Genomic DNA, 14,372 nt, shown 5'->3' on the forward strand with positions numbered 1-14,372 from the left:
ACCTTAAAGCCTGGAATATTTGGCTTGCAACATGTAGTATGTTACTTCATACCCCTACTTAAATAGAGCTGTGTGTTTTTATATTACAGTCCTGTTGTGTTCAGTTGACTTGTTCTTAGCTTTCTCTCTACATTCCTGTTTGTTCTATGCAATTTTAGTTGCTCTCTGTGATTCCATGTCTGTGAATGTCATTTCTCATTTATAGCCATTTTGTGAATGGCACTACTTTTGGTTACTACCTAGGCTATCACAATTTGGTCCATCCATACCATTGGAGAACTTGGTAAATGGGTCTTGCAAAGTGTGTGAGCACAGATAGGTGCAGAACCTAGGCGGTGGTAATGTACTCTCAGGGATTATCTTCATGAGCAGGCTGGTTTAATAATGCTTACTGTGATTTAACCTAGAAGGTCGGAGACTATGATTTCCCTGCAGGAATTACTGCAGGGAGTACTGTTGATGTCCGAATTCGGGTTGTCCTTATATTCGACCTGAATATGGCTGTTCAAATTCGGATAGACCCGACCCGAAAAAAACCCAGATTCAACGGTAAAAATTCGGATAAAAAAAATGTGTTAAAAAAAAATAATGTTAAATTAATTTATTGAGTGTTTGTGTTTATTTAACTAATTTTATTTTACAGGTGTGAGGGGTTAAGCTCAGCATCGCCTTTGCTGGGGTCAAAGGACACTTGTCTGGTTCATCCAACTTATATCACACCGAGGTATAAGTGGTAAGCTGGCTTGCAGCCAGGTTTTTTGAAGGTTGCAAACAAAACAAAATAGCAAAAGAAAAACCTTGCCTGTCCGGCACTTACTATACATCAGACTTTCATGTCTATCAGCTGGAGGGCTTCTCCCTGTCAGCTCCATACAAAACTTGCAGCAACCTTCTACTCACTTTTGAGCTCAGTCACCCAGACCGACTTTCTGAGTTTCTCAACAGAGCTCCTCACAGATCGACTGTCTTGTGTCTCCAAACAGAGCTCTCTCTCTTACAGTCCACATAGCTGTGTCTCTCTAAGCCAAGCTGAGCCTGCACAGATCCCTATCTGTGTCTCTCCAAATTAGGCTCCTGACTGAGCTCCTGGCTCTGGGTTATAACCCCAACCTCAGTGCTGCTTCATTAATTACCTCGCAGGTGAGTTTTCCACCTGCTTCTTCACATAGGAGAGGAATCTTGGGCAAATATATCTCCCTTCCACCTCCAATCCTGCATTGGTGTCACACAGGTTATCCTACAATGACATGATATCTCTTATTCTGTAACACACTTTCCAGCACAGTAATATTATGATACATTTATTACATTTTTCCTTCATCCACTTTGAGAAAAATGTAACAAATGTATCATATTAATATGCTGGAAAGTGTGTTACAGTATAAGAGATACTTGTGGGGCATCTTCTCAATGATTGCAGCCAAGTCTGCAATCATTGAGAAGAGTGTGCGATCCCGGGGCACTACAGGTTAACTAACCTGTAGTTCCCCGAGGATCATAGTGGAACTGCAAAGTTCATCTGCAGTTCAGTTCCCACAGTCACATGACCGTGGGAACTTTGCGGTCACAGCTGTGACTGCAGGCGATCCCCGGGGCACAAGGGGTTGAATGGGGACAAGTTTCCCCATTAATCACATCTAGTGCCCTGTGTTCTTGGATAGAGAAACTCTTTCCAAGATACATACAACTAGTAAAGCAATCTGATTGCTCTCGCAGCCCTTAATAGTCCCTAAAAATAACCCAAATTCCCCCACCATTGAGTTCAATCTCGCAAGTTGATCAGTGCTTTTCAGAGTTCACCTTTAGTGATTGGAAAATTACTTTCGTGTTTTTGTCAGCCCTGTCCTCTGTCTCCTTGAACTTTGTTTGCCTTATTGTCTCTCTCTCTTATCTCCCAGGTTTTAACCCTTGCTTTCCCTCAATCTCTATCCTATGACCTTTGGCTTGACCTTAATCTTTAGTTATGACCCTTGGCTTGCAGTTACCCATGCCTCTGTCCTACAAATATCGTACCTCCATAACCCCTGTCTCCTGGTGCTCCTGAAAACTGCTTGGTTATCATGGCCATTCACTATGTGATCAATTTTCCTTCAACTTTAAAAATGGTGAATGATACTCAGTTCAATTACTGGCAGAAACTAGATGTGTATATAGAGTGTAAATATATATTCACAAACATTGCAACAAACCTAAATAGTTGCTTGCAGTAATTAGATCATATTGTAGTTGTCTATTGTGATTGTTAAACAATATCCATTCAGCAAGGAGAATATTTTAAGTCAGTTTAAAACTTGAATTTACATTCTTGAAGTGAAAACTACAGAAAGGACTCACATGTGTGCTAAATAGAGGGTTCCAATTTATTTATATTACAACCTAAACTGTTCTATATATGTGTACAGCAATGTTCCAGCATATGAATTTTGGTTCAGGTAAAGGGAGGTTATGGTGCTGACATATCTTCTGTCAATCGAGGCTGGATATAGAGCCTAAAAATAATAACATGAGGGAGTGTTGTGAGAATTATATGCATGTGTAGAAAACATACATAGCTGTTCGTCTAACTAAAAATACCTAACCAAAAGTTTAGCATTAATCAAGTAAATAGGCATTGATTACAATAGGTTGAGTATTAAAATCTCACATCATCTGTGCTCATCAGTGGTAGGTCAGCTTTAAGATTGAACTGTGTATGATGATGTGGATCTGTGAGGACTGAATATATTATATGCTGTGCAGGAGGAAGGCACACCTAACCAACATGGCTATTGGAGCATTCTTCAGAAAGCTGGTATGAGCTTAGTGGGACTATAATTTGTTTCCCAACAGGACAATGACCCTAAACACACCTTCAGGCTATGAAGGAGTACTTTGTCAGATGACATGGCCTCTACAGTCACTGAAAACCATTCCAGGTGACTACTTCATGAATCTAATTGAGAGCATGCTAAGGCAATGCAAAACAGTCATCAAAGAAAAGGTGGCTACTTTGAAGAATCTAAAATATAAAGCACATTCTGGTTTCTTAAACATTTTTTGTTTAAAATAATTCCATATGTGTTCTTTCATATCTGGTATCTCTTCAATAATATTCTACAATGTAGAAAACAGTAAAAACATTGAATTGGAAGGTGTTGTGCTCATAATGTTTCATACTCTGGCAACATTTGTAAAATGTGTACCATTTTTTAAAGTAAACATGAGTAATCAGAATAAACTCAATTTCCAAGGGATCCAAAGCATACTTTAAGGCATCACAAAATGGCACAACCACTAAACAAAACATAGAAATAGGTAAAATAATGAGATGGTCCTTGTTCAAATGTTTGCATACTCTTAGTTCCTAATACTGTGTGTTGCCCCTTTAGCATTTATGATGACATTTATTCTTTAATATTAGTTGTGGATGGGGCCCTTGATTTTCTCTGGTAGTAAAACTGCCCATTCTTCTGGGAAAAAAGCCTCCAGGTCCTATAAACTTTTGGGTTACCTTGCATTAACTGCATACTTGAGATCTTCCAGGGAACTTTCAGTTTTTTCTGCTGTAGCCACCGAAGGGTCAACCTGGCATTGTGTTTGGGCCTTTGTCATTATCCCAAAAAACTTTGTTCCAGAAGTTTTTTGACCTGTCCCATGGACCAGTGAAGAGTGCTGCTCAACATATCAATAGGTAAAATATTATGATGGTCCCTGTTCAAATGTTTGCATACCCTTAGTTCCTAATATTGTGCATTGCCTTCTTTAGGATCAATTATGACATGTAGCCTTTTATAATAGTTCTGGATGAGGCCCTCTGGTACTAAAGCCGTCCATTCTTTCTGGAAAAAAGCTTCCAGGTCTTGTAAACTCTTGGGTTACCTTGCATCAACTCCAAATTTTGAGATATTTCAGGAAAGTGATTCCCTGGAAGATGATGAGGGATTGTATCACTTGTATCATCCAACACAGGCGTGGGCAAACTATGGCCCCCAGGCCATATACGGCCCGTTGAGCTCTATCTATTGACTTTTTCATCCGGCCCGTTGAGCTCTATCTCTACTTCAGCGGCTCCACTGAAGTAGATCTGCGGTTCTGACTGGTGCCCTCCACCGAGCAGGGCCAGGGGAAGGACCGTGCTGGGAGGCCGCACCGGCCAGAGCCGTGGACCATGTCCCCTGTACAAATCTCAGACTAGCCCACTCTCCCATCGCAGGCCCAGATCTGCGATGGTAGAGCGGGCGGGGTAATGCCATCATGATGTCACGTTCAGTGGTGCCATGATGGCATAACCTCGCCCACTTTCCCATCGGTCAGGCCCCTCTGCCAAATTTTAAAATACATTGTGGCCCCTGAGTGAAAAAGTTTGCCCACCCATGTTGTCAAGTTAATCCAATCAGTGGCTACATGTAGACTAAACCCACGGCCAACCAGTGTTGTTACCGCCTTTTGTCAATATATCCTACATAAAGCCTCAGATTTCGGAATCCCACTACTGGGCAGTCAATACCAAGTGTTTGTGAGACAGTAACGTGGCCAACCAAGGAATAAACCTTTTACTATGCAGGCCAGAAGAATGAGGACTCTGGACCCAGCACATCCTTTGACTATAATTTATTTAGGCACAAGGTGCATTTAGGTTAAAAAATACTGCAGTGATCAGATAGAAGGGGGTGGGGTGTCCCAGACCAGAGTACAGCTTTAAATGTAGTCTTTTTCAATGGGGTGTATTGTTAAAAGAAAATGTATTCTTTCACTCAACATTATGACTAAAAAAAACAAATCCTCAGCGTGACAGTAGATATCTCCTTTGAAATCTGTTGACAGAAAATGTATTGTTTCACTCATTATGCTTAAAACAGCTCCCAAAGCCTTTGTGTGACAATATCTCTCCTTTGTGAACTATTGGCACAGCAAATCATCTACCCCTCTCAAATCCAGTCCCACAATAGACCCTCCTATATTTCTGCATGCTGCTGATTATAGTCACCAAACAACTGCTGAAACAAGATTTTTAAAATCCAGTTTAAGGTCTTCCAGGGCTCATAGTATATGGGATGGAATAGGAGTACATAATATAATAGCAAAGCAATCAACTTTCCTGGTGACTTTTGGCCCTATTGGGCTTTCCTTTTATGAGCAGTTCCCTGCTCTAACATTATAGAATAGGCCAATATTTGAAATAGAAAATGTCAGGTGTCACCATATACAGAGCTTGAAATGATGGTCAAATATAATGAATATGATAAGGGTCAGTGGAAGTAAAAGAAAGTGTAATCAGAATGTATGTTACTGGGGTGTCAATAAAAAAATGTCAAATGGATCCCTGTATCTGCAAAAGGTCATACAACTAATCATCACAAGCATGCACTGGAGAAAATATTGTTCTTTTTCTTGCAGCACAGCTTGGAAACTAATCGTTTAGAAACAATAAGAGAGGGGGTTTCATTTTCTCATCATATAGCTAACAGCAAAAAAAAAAAACCACACAACTGAACAAGCACTATGGTGACTCCACAAGCAGCTTTGCTTAGATTAAGATGCTTTAAATTCTTTTATGACAGCAGTCAGTAATAATTAGCATTCTCCAATGTCAGTTTGACAGCTAGGAATTCTGAAAGAAGAGACATATAAAATAGAGATGGATTTATGGAAGTGATAAATCCAAAGAAATAAAACGAAGAAGAATTATAAGCACAGAATAGGTGGCCTGGAGAACCAAATTCCAGAGGGCAAACAAAACATCCTATTACATGTGTAATGTGGAGAGTACTAGTATTAAATAGTAAGCTCTTCTGGGCAGGGTCCTATCCTCCTCCTGTGTCATTGTCTGTATCTGTCTGTCATTTGCAACCCCTATTTAATGTACAGAGCTAATATGTTGCTGCTATATAAATCCTGTTTATTATTAATATTATTATTAATAATAATAATAATAATAATAATAATAATAATAAACTCCTCCATCTCTGATGGTATACTGCAGAAATGTCAGTTTCCATGTAAGGTCAGTGAAAATGTATAAAAAATAGCCTCAATAATTAAAAAAATATTTCAGTATAATTAAAGCCACAACATTTTAAATAGAATTGTGGAATGTGTTATTTATTTGAGTGTTTTTCTTCACTTCATGTTTGTAGGCACAATGAAAGTAGAAAGAGATGTCTTCAAAGCAAAGAAAATCCCCATGCCCCACAACTGATTGGCTTTAGATACACCTAAAGAAGAGATTGATTCAGCCAAATATATTTGTATGACGAGTTTAAAATTATGTCCTATATATGAAAATATATTTTCCCTGTCAAATCTGACGACCACTATAATTATTTGTCAGTGTATGGACATCAAAGCATTCCCAGGGAAGATGTATAATATATGGCACTCTAGCCTTCCTATTGAAAGACCATTCCTGGGAGGTTCAATCCCAACATGGGTTTTCACCATTCACAATTTGCTATTTCCCCAAGCTTATGCAGGCATTTATGTGGGTCAACATTAAAGGATCTATAATGCCCTGCCTAATTTAAACAGTCGTCAGGGGGCCTAGAATGACCAATAGTGGGGGTCCTGGTATGGATGAGCCCCCTAATTATTAAAGCTTGTGTTTCCAGCTGCTGTTTATGACTGCTCAAGAGCAGGATAGAAGGTGCAGACATGTATGGAAAGCTGGTCCTTATGCTACATTTCTGTTTGATTGCAGTGGAGGAGGCTACAATTGGAATCCAGACACCTACTTTGTTTAACATATCTCAATTAGTATTTTTAATACATTAGTGCAAAAGAACTGAAAGGTATTAAAAAAAATGAAGTTTGCATTAATCAGCAGGCTGCAATGTTACTATTTTACCAGCAGGTGGTAGAAGAACACAATTTAACTGTACAAAATAACAGAATACAATTCATGCTGAACAAGTTAAGCAAACCTAAAAGAAATATTGGGCTCTGCCATTGTTAAACCTCTGGCTTTAATGCTTTTACAATTACTAAATCAGAACAAATATTCATATCTGGGAAATCCCAACTTGCAAGCTTGTATTGGGTCAAAAGTAATTAAGCTATAAGATGTGGATGACAGAAGGAAAGATAGCAGCAAAGGGTTAACATTAACTTTTTTTTCTGTCTTTTTGCTATGAAGATTTCTTTATCCAAAAAGACATGTGAGGATCTAAAATTGTCTCCAGAACAGGTGAGAAAAAAAATCATTTAATAACGCCTGTTCAGGTGACAACTAGCTCAAAAGGCATCTTTAAATATTACCATATAAGATACAAGGGGTATTTTTTCTAAACTCTGCTGAAATTTAGGAACAAAGCTCCATTTGCATTGGCATCAGTGAACCAAAGAAAAAAAACTTTTATGTCAGTTTGTTACCTAACTTTTGTGGCATCAATTTGGTAAGAACATGTATTTGTACACTTTTATTCCTAAATGCATAGTTAACCTTAGCAAATACAAAATGACTCCAAATGTTTGGCCCAGGTAATCAGTAGCATATACGAGTACCTTTGCACTGGCAGATGCTGTATCTTTCATTGGAGTGTCACCCTTTATGAAATGGTGGTTAAATTCTGCTGTGATCTCATGGTCACACTTTATAGGGCTGGGCTGTGAATCAATGCCATTTTTTGTTCCTGACACATTGAATTTGTTTGATGAAAAGAGCAGTGCACCATGACTAAGTAAAAGGTCATTGCTTCACTTCATCTCATTTCCATTGATCATTATACTGAAACAACCCAATTTCCTGGCCTACTTCAGTGTGGACATCGATCTAAGCCTATTTAGGAAGTAGAACATACAGGAAATAAAATTTACCAATGTCATATAAAGTAAACAAATAACTAAATTAAGATACTGAAATACTGACACTCTTGCCAAACAGACCTTAAAGTTACACAACATTCTACCAATAATAAATTTTAACTTTGCAGAAAGATTCATTAGACAAGCAATTATTTCTGAAAATTCTGGCAATGTCCTTAAACATATTCTTTATTCCATGTCATGCAAGAAGCTTGGCAGTAGTGCTGCCCCATTTCAGTCTAAGTAGAGGTCATAGCTTTCTTTATGCTGAAATGTGTCAGTGGTACTGTTGAGGTTTTATTGCACCATGAAATAAAGATGTATGCCTTTGTGCCGTTTTATTATTATTTTTTTTTTTTTTGCTTCTTATGTATATGGGCTATTCATCAATGACCCTGATGTACAAGATGTAAGTTGTCAGTAAAGCCCATTCAGGGTTGTTTCTGCCTATAAGTGGTGTAAATGAACTAGTTAGGGTACTGCTATGTTGGTGGATGAGACACTGCACTACCCTCAGTATTCTCCATAGCTCACCCACATCTTCTAACAGTACTTTCCCGTTCTGGTCTTTGCTTTGTGGCTGTTTCAGTGTGGGACAGGGAAGAAGAGTGATGTTGAATGAGTTGATGATGAACATGAACTCAGCAAGTTGGACAAGACAAGATAAAGCCAATGGTAGCGGGTTATAACTCAGTCTATTGCAGCTTGGCTGGATTGTATTGGGACAACTTGGGGAAAGTTTGGTTAGTTATGTAATGTTTGTTTGTTTCCTTTCAGTTTATAGTTTTATTCTTGGGGGTATGTGTTACAATTACTGGGAGCATCCGGTGCCACGGGCCCAGCTACGTATTATCATAATTAGATGTTAATTTTTAGAAATCGCTGTCACGTTACACTATGACATCTCTTACACTGTGCCACATGATCCATTACATAAGGCTTTATAAAACAGTATACATACTATTTCTTACATTTTAGGAGTGAAAAATCTCACATCACCAGGGCGCTAAATTAATCATACACCATAAAGGTTTTCCCCAAGATTTAAAAGAGATACAATATCCCCCAAGAGTAATAGTGTCCCATAGCAGGGAATTACTGGCAAGTAAATCAGTTAAAAAACACTATTTAATATTAAGTGTACAGTAACAATAATAAACATTCTATATACATTGATAAAAGCATAATGCCCAAACAAAATACCATTACACATTATATAAAAGACCCGACGTGTTTTGCAGATACAAGCGCCTCTTCAGGGGATTTTTGATAATAGGATGGCAGATTCAAGTACAAATATCCAGAAACTGGTTTCAACAAAATGTGAAGCAAAAAAACAAGAAATAGATATTTATTTATATACATATAACAGAATATTTTCATACGTATTTATTGACAAACATCATTACAGGTCTTTTACCCAAATTGGTGACCAAATCTAGCTATTCCAAAAGATGTCCTAAAGCATAGTGTCATAGGGGGCGCAAGGTTACTGTCAATGGGAAACATGATACTTCCAGAGTCAACTGAGCAACACCTAGAACAATGATATATTCGCCTAATCTAAAAGAAACTTAACATTTTTTATTGTAATTGTACACTAATAAATATTGTTTTTCAACTGATTTACTAGCCAGTAATTCCCCGCTAAGGTACACCAGTACTCTGTTTTGTGCTAAATAAAAAAACTAGACCAAAGGCCACCTAATTTCTAGCTGTCTTATTTAGAAGGGGCAACACTAAAGGTGTCTCGCTTAGGGCACCAAAATCACCGGAAACATTGCTGAGCCTAACCAATATTGGCAAATAAGCCCACAGGGGACATACTGTTAAGAAGCAAGCACAGGTATTTCACCTGCGTAGTTGACTGCTTATAGTTCACATTATATGTGCCTTGTCTGCTTCTGTATATATTTTAAATGCATTATGCTTTCTGTTTAATAACAGCATGCAAATATCATAAACCAAAAACAGTGACTCAGAAATATTGCCTTCATAAGGGTTTACAGGGCGAATTGATCCTTTAAAGGTAAAAAAAAATTAAAAAATGTATACAGCTAGGGAAGTTTAATAATTGCAGGTAAATGCATTTAGAAAAGACCATCCAAGCATATCTGCAGTGAATGGAGATTAGCATTCACTTTGACACACATAATCATTGTGGATAGGCATGAACAATTTTAAATGACTAAAATTCAATGAAAAGGTAGAATATTATTAAAGAAATTAGGCTAGGCCTAGGATTCATTTAAAATTCTGACATAATTCTAACCTGGCTGTCATATAAACAAAGGTAGTTTTTAAAAATAGTTATACACACTCATGGACCATTTTATCCAATATAATAATCCTACCTATGAATGGCTAAACATGTAACTATATGGTAGCAAAGCAGTACATAAATCATGGAAATATGACCAACCTCTTCCCATGGTCAGCTCTAAGACTTCTCCAGAGCTGCAACCCCCCCATAGATCCGCTATTAGTTTGGTTCCTACTAAATAATAAAAAAAAGCCCTTACAAGCTTTTAATACTTTATTACCCAAGGTCAACTACCCTTCACTAATAATCCATCCTTCCATATCCCCCTATTGTGTACTATTCTTCCCCACCTCTTAGACTGTAAGCTCTATTGGGCAGAGTCCTCTCCTCCTGTGTCATAGTTTTTGCTAATCCAGTATACAGATTTGTCATCTGCAATCCTTATTCATGGAATAGTGCTGCAAAATATGCTGGCACTTTATAAAATTTATTATTATCGCTATTAATTAACAGTTGTTCAACCAAACTTTAGAATTATGAACATAATGGAACTTAGTGATTTTGGGAATACATTTTGGTACAAGGTAGATGTGATGCTTGTGGGACCTTCTGGCAAGCTATGGAAGTGATCTGCAACATTTTCTAGAACAGACTTTTTTGACCTGCTTAAAATGGGGAAATCCTTAAAAAAACTTACAGATCTTCAGGGAACCCCCCAATTAGCATTGTGATCAGTGGGGAGATTGCCTTTTACATTGCTGGCCAAAGGATCGTTGGTGCCACAGATTGCTCATTGCTCATGGAACCCCTAGCAACCTCTGTAGGAACCCTTGGGTTTCCATAGAACCATGATTGGGAAACTCTACATTATATTCTCTGGGTTTTTCCAATCTTTTTAGTTTATGCTCATAAGTGAGAACAAGTTTGCTGTATAAAGAACAGGAGTTTTTTAAAATGACTAATATGCCAAGTACACAGCTGCTTGAAGCAATAAGGATTTAACTAATGGGGCACCCAGCCAGCTGCATATTGAATAGTGGGATGAACAACAGAGCCACCAACAGGTACGCTATGTATTCTGGTTACACACTTAAAAATCAAATTAGTCATTTTTGTCAGAGCTGTACTAATTTTTGGATAAAGATGTGAAAGGTTTACAATTCCTGTTAGGATGGTATTGCAGTCTGGGTGCCCAGTAGGTAGATTTACCTTGTTTGTCCTAGTGTCTACTGGTATTGACACAAAAAGTAATGAGAAAATAAGCATTTTACAATTGTCACCACAAAAACAATGGAGGGGAAATCTTTTAATGGGTATTGGTGACTTTTCCCACTTTAAAGTAGTTCCCTGATACTTCTGGTCATCTGCGCAGGACAGAAAGTGAAGCAACATCTCACTACAAGGATATAGGTGGGTAAAGAAGCCAGGCAGGGGATTTATCCATACCCCACTCTCCAAAGAAAGAAAAAAGTTTGGCTTTAAATAAATTTCAAGGTTAACTTGTGTGATCACCTTACCAAAGCTAGAGATTTACAGGCGGTTTTACTAAAATTCATATTAATCTTTTTCTAAAAGTAGTAAGTGAGCAAAAGCAGATTAAAGAAATGGCTTTCTGTTGTGTAAATCACATAAGTAGCACTTAGAATAGTAATGATCCAGTGCAGACAAATGAAGCATTGTGAGAATAATCCCAACTACTTGTAGCTTGTAGCCTGTTTACCAACTGATCACTATTCTTTACTTGTTATTAACAGCAGCACAGCTAGTGTGACTACTAAAGTGTCCATTAAACTTTAGTCTTAAGTGGTAGATCAGCACATAGATCAGCCACCTCCACCTCCCTTGCAGGTCATGTCTTTTATTATTATTACTACACAGTATTTATATAGCACCAACATATTACACAGCACTGTACAAAGTCTATAGATATGTCACTAGCTGTCCCTCAAAGGGGCTCACAATCTACTGTCCCTACCTTAGTCATATGCCTTTAATACAGTCTAATGTCAATTTTGTAGGGAAGCCAATTAACCTAACTGCATGTTTTTGGGATGAAACCAGAGGAAACCCACACAAACACTGGGAGAACCTGCAAACTCCATGCATTTAGTGTTCTGGCTGAGATTTGAACCTGGGACCCAGCGCTGCAAAGGCCAGAGCACTTATCTCTAAGCCACCATGCTGCCCACATCGTTTCAGATTATGAAACCAGTGACAATATGCAAAAGTCAACCACGGGTTCTATTGTTAAGCTTTGGCTTGTCTTCCCTGGCTATACTTCTTTACATAAAGCACTGATTTCAAGCATCTCATTTGGTGACCAAAAGAAAGAAATGGGGTAGGGAGGTGGGCCAGAACTTGGAATTTCTAGAGTATTTTGGACCCTGGATGGAGCACGTTTGATAGAACCTGAATGTTAGCTAATGTGGTCATCTATAGACATATAGCATAGGAATAGCCAACATCTGAATTATGTGCAGCAATTAGTGGTTGAATTGCTGTTGATGATCATAACTGTCTGGGAAAGTAAATGTTGAGATATATGAATCCACTATGAGTGCTACATAGCTGCATACCATATACTATAAGGCCTATTGTGTTAGATTCCACTATGAATGTGTACAGCATGTAGTTACCCATTTATTACAAACAAAGAAAGCTCCAAATACATTCTTGTAAAGGTAGATTGAGTTTGTGTGAGTTAAAGTGAACATCTGTCCCTCTTTAAAATGGCTGCAATAAAAGCTAATTATGGTACTTTGTAAGTTCAGTGGATTCTGTTTAATTACACTTGGCAATCTGCACTGGAACCTGATAACATCATGTATAAATAATGATGGAGGAGCTATATACCTTTCTTCAAGCATCATATTATTTTTTAATTTGTTCAGACTGTAAGACTGCCAGATATCTGGCCCAACGAAAAAATGTAAGAATAGAAACAAACCAAAGTAATATATTTTGGTCATACCAGTATGTGGAAATGAAAAACCCTTATTAGGGTGACTACTTACAACCTATTTGAAGACCATATAGTATGTTCATGGGAAAATAAATGTTTTTTTTTTAATATAGTTATTATTTTTTTTTTATTTAGTGGAATCCAAGGAGTGGAGTCTCAAGGAATTCTTGTACTTTTAATATTGCAATACCAAATGTTAACAGTGGGGGGAGGGGGGCTTCAGGTGTAATCTGTAACTACAGAACTGTCTTCAAAGCCAGTAGTGTGGAAACAGGGGGGGGGCTACAGAGATCTTGCTCAAGAGCAAGCCTTTTAATCAAGAGGGCCTCTGGATGACCTCCACATGACCACTCTGGCCACTTATTGGTTTTCTCTTCCTGGCTCAGCATTAGAAGATGTATTTTCTGAACGCCCAGCAAGACAGTACTGGAAAATCTCTGCTGGCTCAGTTTGCAAGCATGAGTAGCTGTTTTACTTGTGGGTGAGCTAACAGTGGTCTATGGGACGCCTTTGTGAATATTGAATTCTAATGTAAAGGGAGGAACTGAAAAGGGGATGGTGATGTTAAATTGAGGATAATGATGAGCTGTGGGTGACTCTGATGGAAACAGGGAAGCTCTGATGTAAAGGTAGGATGTAAGTAAGAGGGTCTCTTAATGTGATTTAAATGGTGCCCTGGTTATGAAGGAGTTTGCCCTAAATGATTGGGACTTTGGTAAAATTAGCACTATGGGCCATAGATCTGTAGCTGGTAGACCATCTGTGGCCAGCAGCTTGCGCTTTCGGTTTGTTCGGCTTTGCTTTTTTCTGCTTATTTTTCATGGACAGTCTCTGAAGAAGCCAATTAATTTATTTGCATGTTTTTGGAGTAAACCAGAGCTCAGAGGAAACCCACACAAACACGGGAAGACAATGCAAACTCCTTCCAGTCCTGGCTGGAAATACAATCTAGGACCCAGCAGAGATGGAAGTGTTAGCCACTGAGCCATCTGTGCCGTCCTGCTAGCATTTGTTTTAATCCTAAAACAGCCATGTTAAACAAATTTGACTTTTGATTGACTGATGCTTTAAATACTTAGCTGATCAAAATGAATAAAAAAAAAAAGCAACTAAAGTGTTAAAGTGCCCAACAAAGGCTTACATGAGAAAATATGTTTATGTCTGTAGTCATGGGATAAAGCAGATATTACTTTGTGAGTACGTACTGCACATCATTAAATTGTGACATGCACAGATCACTTGACACTAGCAGATTAGGCCTGATGATTAATAAGTGTGTAAGGTTTTCATTTGTTTGATTGAATGGGGTTCTCTGTCCCTTTTATGGATTAAAATATTTGACAGAACAAATACCAAGAGTAATGAGAT

Source organism: Pyxicephalus adspersus, chromosome 6, assembly GCF_032062135.1.
Source record: "Pyxicephalus adspersus chromosome 6, UCB_Pads_2.0, whole genome shotgun sequence".
NCBI classification, from domain to species: domain Eukaryota; kingdom Metazoa; phylum Chordata; class Amphibia; order Anura; family Pyxicephalidae; genus Pyxicephalus; species Pyxicephalus adspersus.